This window comes from Saccopteryx bilineata, chromosome 9, assembly GCF_036850765.1.
Source record: "Saccopteryx bilineata isolate mSacBil1 chromosome 9, mSacBil1_pri_phased_curated, whole genome shotgun sequence".
NCBI classification, from domain to species: domain Eukaryota; kingdom Metazoa; phylum Chordata; class Mammalia; order Chiroptera; family Emballonuridae; genus Saccopteryx; species Saccopteryx bilineata.
In genome coordinates, this window is record NC_089498.1 from 48270764 (window position 1) to 48276848 (window position 6085).

Below are 6085 nucleotides of genomic sequence, written 5' to 3' on the forward strand. Positions count from 1 at the left end.
AAGTATTTATGGATGAACCAAGATTGCAAGAATGTTGCTAATTATTGATGTTGGATGATACGTGAAGAAGAGCCTTTATACTTTTCTAATTTTGCGTATGTTGAAAATTTTCATATTGTGAGATTTTTGGATGTGGTGGAAGATAAGACATACAGGGTTTTGGAAGATTAAATAGGTAGATCAGGCAAAGTGATCATTAAGAAGGTGACATTGGAATGAAGACTTTAATCAGGTAAGGGGGGGAGCTATGTGGATCTCTAAGAATGTTCCAGGCAAAAAGTAGAAGCCAGTGCAGAGCCCTGAGGTGGGAGCGTGGGAATGAAGGATGCACTCCAAAGAAACTGGGTGAAGCTGTAAATTACAAATAAGAATCTAATGACTGATGGCTTTCCCTCAGCCTTATAGATATTAATGATGTACTTTATTGTGTCTTATGCAACAGAACATTTTCACATAGTATCATGAAGCTAATTAAGTTGTGGCATCCTATTTATTTATTTTTATTTTTTAGTGAAAGGAGAGGTGGCAGAGAAACAGACTCCAACAGGCGCTCTACTGGGACTCCCCTGGCTAAGCCTGCTAGGGGGCGATTCTCTGTCCACCTGGGGCCGTACTTGGAACTGAGACATTAGAGAAATTCTGAGGTAGAGGCTCCATGAAGCCATCCTCAGCGCCTGCGGCCAACTCTCTGGAATCAATTGAGCCATGAAGGAAAGAGGTGGAGGTGGGGGTGGAGAAGCAAATAGTCACTTCTCCTGTGTGCCCTGATTGGGAATCAAACTGAGACATCCACATGCCGGGCTGACGCTCTACCACTGAGCTAACTGGCCAAGGCCATGTGGCATCCTTTTGAAACCAATTTTTTAGACTTTAAAGAAAAGAGGATTGAATATTTTAAATGTAGACATGAGCTTTTTGAAAAGCCAAAAATCAGTGCAGATTTTCAAACAAGAAAAGGTTACTAAAACATCTTACAGGTTTTCATTTCTAATAACATAAATATCAATTGTTGTAAATCACATAAACGAAAAGAGTTTTGGGGTCCTTATTTTTCTTTATTTTATTTTTTTTTGAGTAAGGGGATTTTGAGACCAAAAAGTGAAAAAATCATTGTGGATTATCATCAGACTTATTAATATTAGGTCCATTTCTTCCTGTGATTTCATACAGAACTATTGCTGTGCAGATAGTTCTCTGGGCTGTCACTGCTGAGTAGAGCTCAGAATCGCAACAGTCTCCTCAGGAGCCCTGGCAAGGGTGACTCAGCTATGGGGAAGCTGGTCCTGCGCATCCTGCGTGGGAAAGCCATGTAGCAGTGAAGATCACTGGTGAGACTCAACAGAACTCTGCAGCCTCCAGAGACTGTCCCACAAAGGGTAATCGTGTGAGGCTGGATCATCCCAGCACAGCGAAATATTAGATGAATGGAGGGCAAGACTCTAGTGGAGGAGAGGTGTTTGCAAACCTACCGACTCACAGCTGAAGATAAATCCCACCGGTTGGTGCCTGCTGTGCAAACTGTCACTAGAGTTTAGATTATCCATAGAAAACCTGCTCTTGGATTCTAGCATGAACATCAGACTTTGGCTTCAGTGAAAAATTCACCTTTTACAACAAGCTGGATACCTTCTGTGGCAGTCCCCCAAATGCTGCCTGGAACTCTCCCAGGGTCAGAGTAGGACCCAGTGGCTATATGGAGTCCGGAAGTTGTTCTGTATACACAGGTCTACAGATTTTTGCCTTTTGAGGGACAGACCTTCAGGAGCTGCGGGAGCAGCTTGCTAGATTTACCTAGACTCATAGGCAACATCTAAGAGTCTCCTGTCTCTCATAATGTTTAATTTAATATTAGCCCTTGCACATAATGAGTGCTCCACAGATATTCCATTGACTCAGCGAATATATTTTAAAAATGTAAAAGAAAAATAAAATAATTAAAGTTCTCAAGAACAAAAGCACTCTTTCTGTATGTAGCTCTTAGTTTGTGTACTTTAAAGCTGTTTACATCTTATTCAAAAATGGTTTTCTGCTTAAGAATATGTTTACTGATTTCATATGCAGTTGATTATTCTTGATCTTGATTTAAATTAAATTTATGCTTGTCCAGCAACTTCTGGTTAATCATAACTTTCTGTGTATGTTTGTTTATTGCCTTTTCATGACGTGTTTGGCAGGGTTAGAGGACAGAAATAGTTTCTACCATGGGAAACGGAAAGAGTCTTGGTGCTCAAGTTGTTTTCCTGAACATAAAACCAACCAAAGATTCAAGCATATTGAACTTATTATCTCTGGTTATTTGGTAGCAATCCATCAAAGATCTTCAATATAGCTTTTCACAAAATGAAACACTTGTAGATAAGGCCCAGTACCAACAACCCAACCAATAACAATAAAGTTGTGAGACTATTTTGGTACTTCTCAAATCGAAACAGTGATTACTGTATATAAAAAGCTTAACAAGTTTTTGTCATAGTTTGAGAGTTTAGAAGCAGCAGACTCATGATGAGTGAGTCAGTGTAGGAGTATGGGTTGGAGAAATGGAGAAATTGGATTAGGAAATTGAAGTTTCAGACAGAAGAGTCATTCCTAAACCAGTGCTTCTAAACAAGCTCATAAAATGTAAGATGACCATGTCTGTAGATTTATGCTACAATTGACCTCAGTTTCAGTACCTACACTAAAATCAAGATAATAAACATATTCATTCTCTCAAAACTTTCTTCACATTCCTCTGTAATACATTTTCCTCTTGCCACACCACCCTTAGAGAAATCTCCTCCCCAGGCAACCACTAACTTTTCTGTCAATGTGGGTTAATTGATATTTTCTATAATTTTTTCTCAGTCTTGTTTATCTCAATATAATTGTTTTAAGAATCATACATGTTGCTGTGTTCATTAATAGTTTGTTATTTTTTTATTGCTGACTAATATTTCATTGTATGGCTATTCCACACCTGTTTACCCATTTACCTGTTGATGGGCATATGTGTTGCCTGTTACAAATAAAACTACAAAGACCATTTGTGTACAAATAATTTTTATTTCTGTTGGGAAATTTTTACTTCGACTTAGGAGTAGACTACCTGGTCATATAGTAGGCATATCATAACCTTTTAAGAATCTTTCAAATTGTTTTCTTAAGTGGTTGTAGCATTTTACATTTCCATAAATAATGTGTGAGATTTCTAGTTACTTTGAATCCTTGTCAACACTTTTAAATTTTAGCCATTCTCATGAGTAGAATAGTGATATCTTATTGTGGCTTTAATTTGCATTTCCCTGATGACTAATGATGGTGAGCATACTTTTATGTGTTTATTTGCCATCTGTATATCTTTTGCCCATTTTTGATTTTTAATCTTCTTACTAAATTGTAAGAACACCTTATCATTTTTACAAAGCTTTTAAATGCAGCTTTATTGAGATATAATTCACCTATTTAAATCATATAATTTAATGGTTTTCAGTTTATTCAGAGTTGTGTAGTTATCACCACAATTACTTTTAGAATACTTTCATCACCAAAAAAAGTAACCCCACATCTTTTAGTCATCAACCCACATTCTCCCCACCCCCCACCACTATCCCTAGGCAACCAGTAATCTACTTTCTGTTGCTATAGATTTGCTTATTCTTGACTTTTCATATAAATTGAGTGTTTTGTTTTTTGTTTTTGTGACTAGTTTTTTTCACTTAGCATGTTTTCATGGTTTATTCATGTTTTAGCATGTATAGATACTTCATTTTTTTATTATGCAATAATATTCCATTGTATGGATATATCACGTTTTATTTATCCATTCATCAGTTGATGGTTATTGGCTTGTCTCCACTTTTTAGCTATTATGAATAATGCTATGAACATTCGTGGACAGATTTTTATGTGGACATAAGCTGAGTCGATACATAGCGGTAAAATTGCTGTGTCATGTGGCAACTGTATGTTTAACCTTTTGAGGAAGAACAGACCATTTTCCAGAGCAGCTGCACCATGTTACATTCCCACTAGCAGTATATGAGGGTTCCAGTTTCTCCCCATCTTCATCAACACTTGCTATTATCTGTATTGATTATAGTCATCACAGTGGATATGAAGTGGTATCTCATTGTGATTAGAAAGTGTCTTTTGGAGAACAAAAGTTTTCAGTAGGAAAAAATCCAATTTGTTGATTTCTTTTTCTTTCATGGGTTATGTTTTATTCATCGTGTTTAAGAAATCTTTGGCAAACCTATGATTTTCTCTTTTTTTCTGGAAGTCCTACAGTTTTAACTCTCAAATTTATGTCAATGGTCCATTTTGAGTTAACTTTTCTATAAGGTGTGAGGTAAGGATTGAAGTTCACAGTTTTGCATATAGCTATCCAATTTTGCCAGCAACATTTCTTAAAAAGGTTATCCTTTCCCTGCAAAATTGTCTTGACACTCTGGTGAAAATCATTCGAGGGCCTGTTTCAGGACTATTATTATTATTATTATTATTATTTGTATTTTTCTGAAGCTGGAACTGGGGAGGCAGTCAGACAGACTCCCGCATGCGCCCGACCGGGATCCACCCGGCACACCCACCAGAGGGCGATGCTCTGCCCATCCAGGGCGTCGCTCTGTCATGACCAGAGCCACTCTAGAGCCTGGGACAGAGGCCAAGGAGCTATCCCCAGCGCCCGGGCCATCTTTTGCTCCAATGGAGCCTCGGCTGTGGGAGGGGAAGAGAGAGACAGAGAGGAAGGAGAGGGGGAGGGGTGGAGAAGCAGATGGGCACCTCTCCTGTGTGCCCTGGCCGGGAATTGAACCCGGCACTCCTGCACGCCAGGCCGACGCTCTACCACTGAGCCAACCGGCCAGGGCCAGGACTCTTATTTTTAAGCAGCCTCATTCTGGGGCTAATTTTGATCCAATATTGAGGCAATATCATTTTGAATGTTAAACTTAATGCCTTTATATTACAAGGTTTTCCCATTATGGTCAGGGGGAACCTGAACTATTCCCAGTGTTGTGTGGACTTGAGGTTTTTTCGCATTTCTTTCTTTTATGTGGTTCTTTTCCTGGTCTAGTGTAGTTACTTCACATACAAGCACCAATTGGTGGTCAGCCCAAGACTTGAAGGGAACCCTTTGCAGACCTCCAGGGCACTCATGCTCATGCTCAGGTCTCTCCCCTCCATGCCTGCGGCATCAGTCTCCACTTCAGTACTCAGCCCTGAAAACTCGACTGCCTTAGCCTTCTTGGATTCTCATCTGTCTTCTTCATTCAGAGAAACCATTAGATTTTCCCTAAGCTTCCCTCTCACTGAACTGCAGCCTGGAAATTGTCTCTAGTCTGTTATTTAGGGCAATTGCAGGGTTCACTTCATTTGTTTTCCTTGACTCAGGGATGACTCTCCTAAACTTTGTTACCCAAGGTTTCATACTTTTCTCCCTAGTTGTTTAAGGCAGGATAGTAAATCTGGTCATTGTTACTTCACCTTGGCTGGATGCATGCCTGCTATTAGTGCTGTTGTTTCAGTCTGCAGTCCACCAGTCTGGTTTATAAAGTGCCATCTCAACCTCTTTTTCTCTCATATACACCCACACTAAATACTATGTACCCCTGTATTCTGTAAAGCTTTACCTTTGTAATAAAAGTATGAGTCATCCATCAGTCACTGTGGATTATAGTGGCACAATGCAGAAAATGGGTAAATCCTCTTTTACTTTGGAGAAGGAACTACTTGATTGCATTTTTGTTTCATTCATTCATTCATTCATTCATTCATTCATTCATTCATTCCACAGCCTGGATTTAATTTGCCCGGTTTATATTTTGGGCAGTATCACTTTCTACCTTTGATTTGGGGCAATGCATTTAACCTTCTGAGCATCATCTGTGAAATGACGATGTGGACATAGTTTTGAGGATTGAATGTGATGCTGTGCAAAGGGCTTAGCCCAATGTCTAATGCTCAGAAATGTTGCTGTGATGCTTTTTTCTCAATGTCCACCTCACTCAAGCTGTCGTTGGCACTTGCTCAGGCTAATTGTTTTCTCTTTCTTGAATTTTATTTTTCTTCAAGTGTTAAGTACAACACTCTCAGTTCTCCTCCAAGT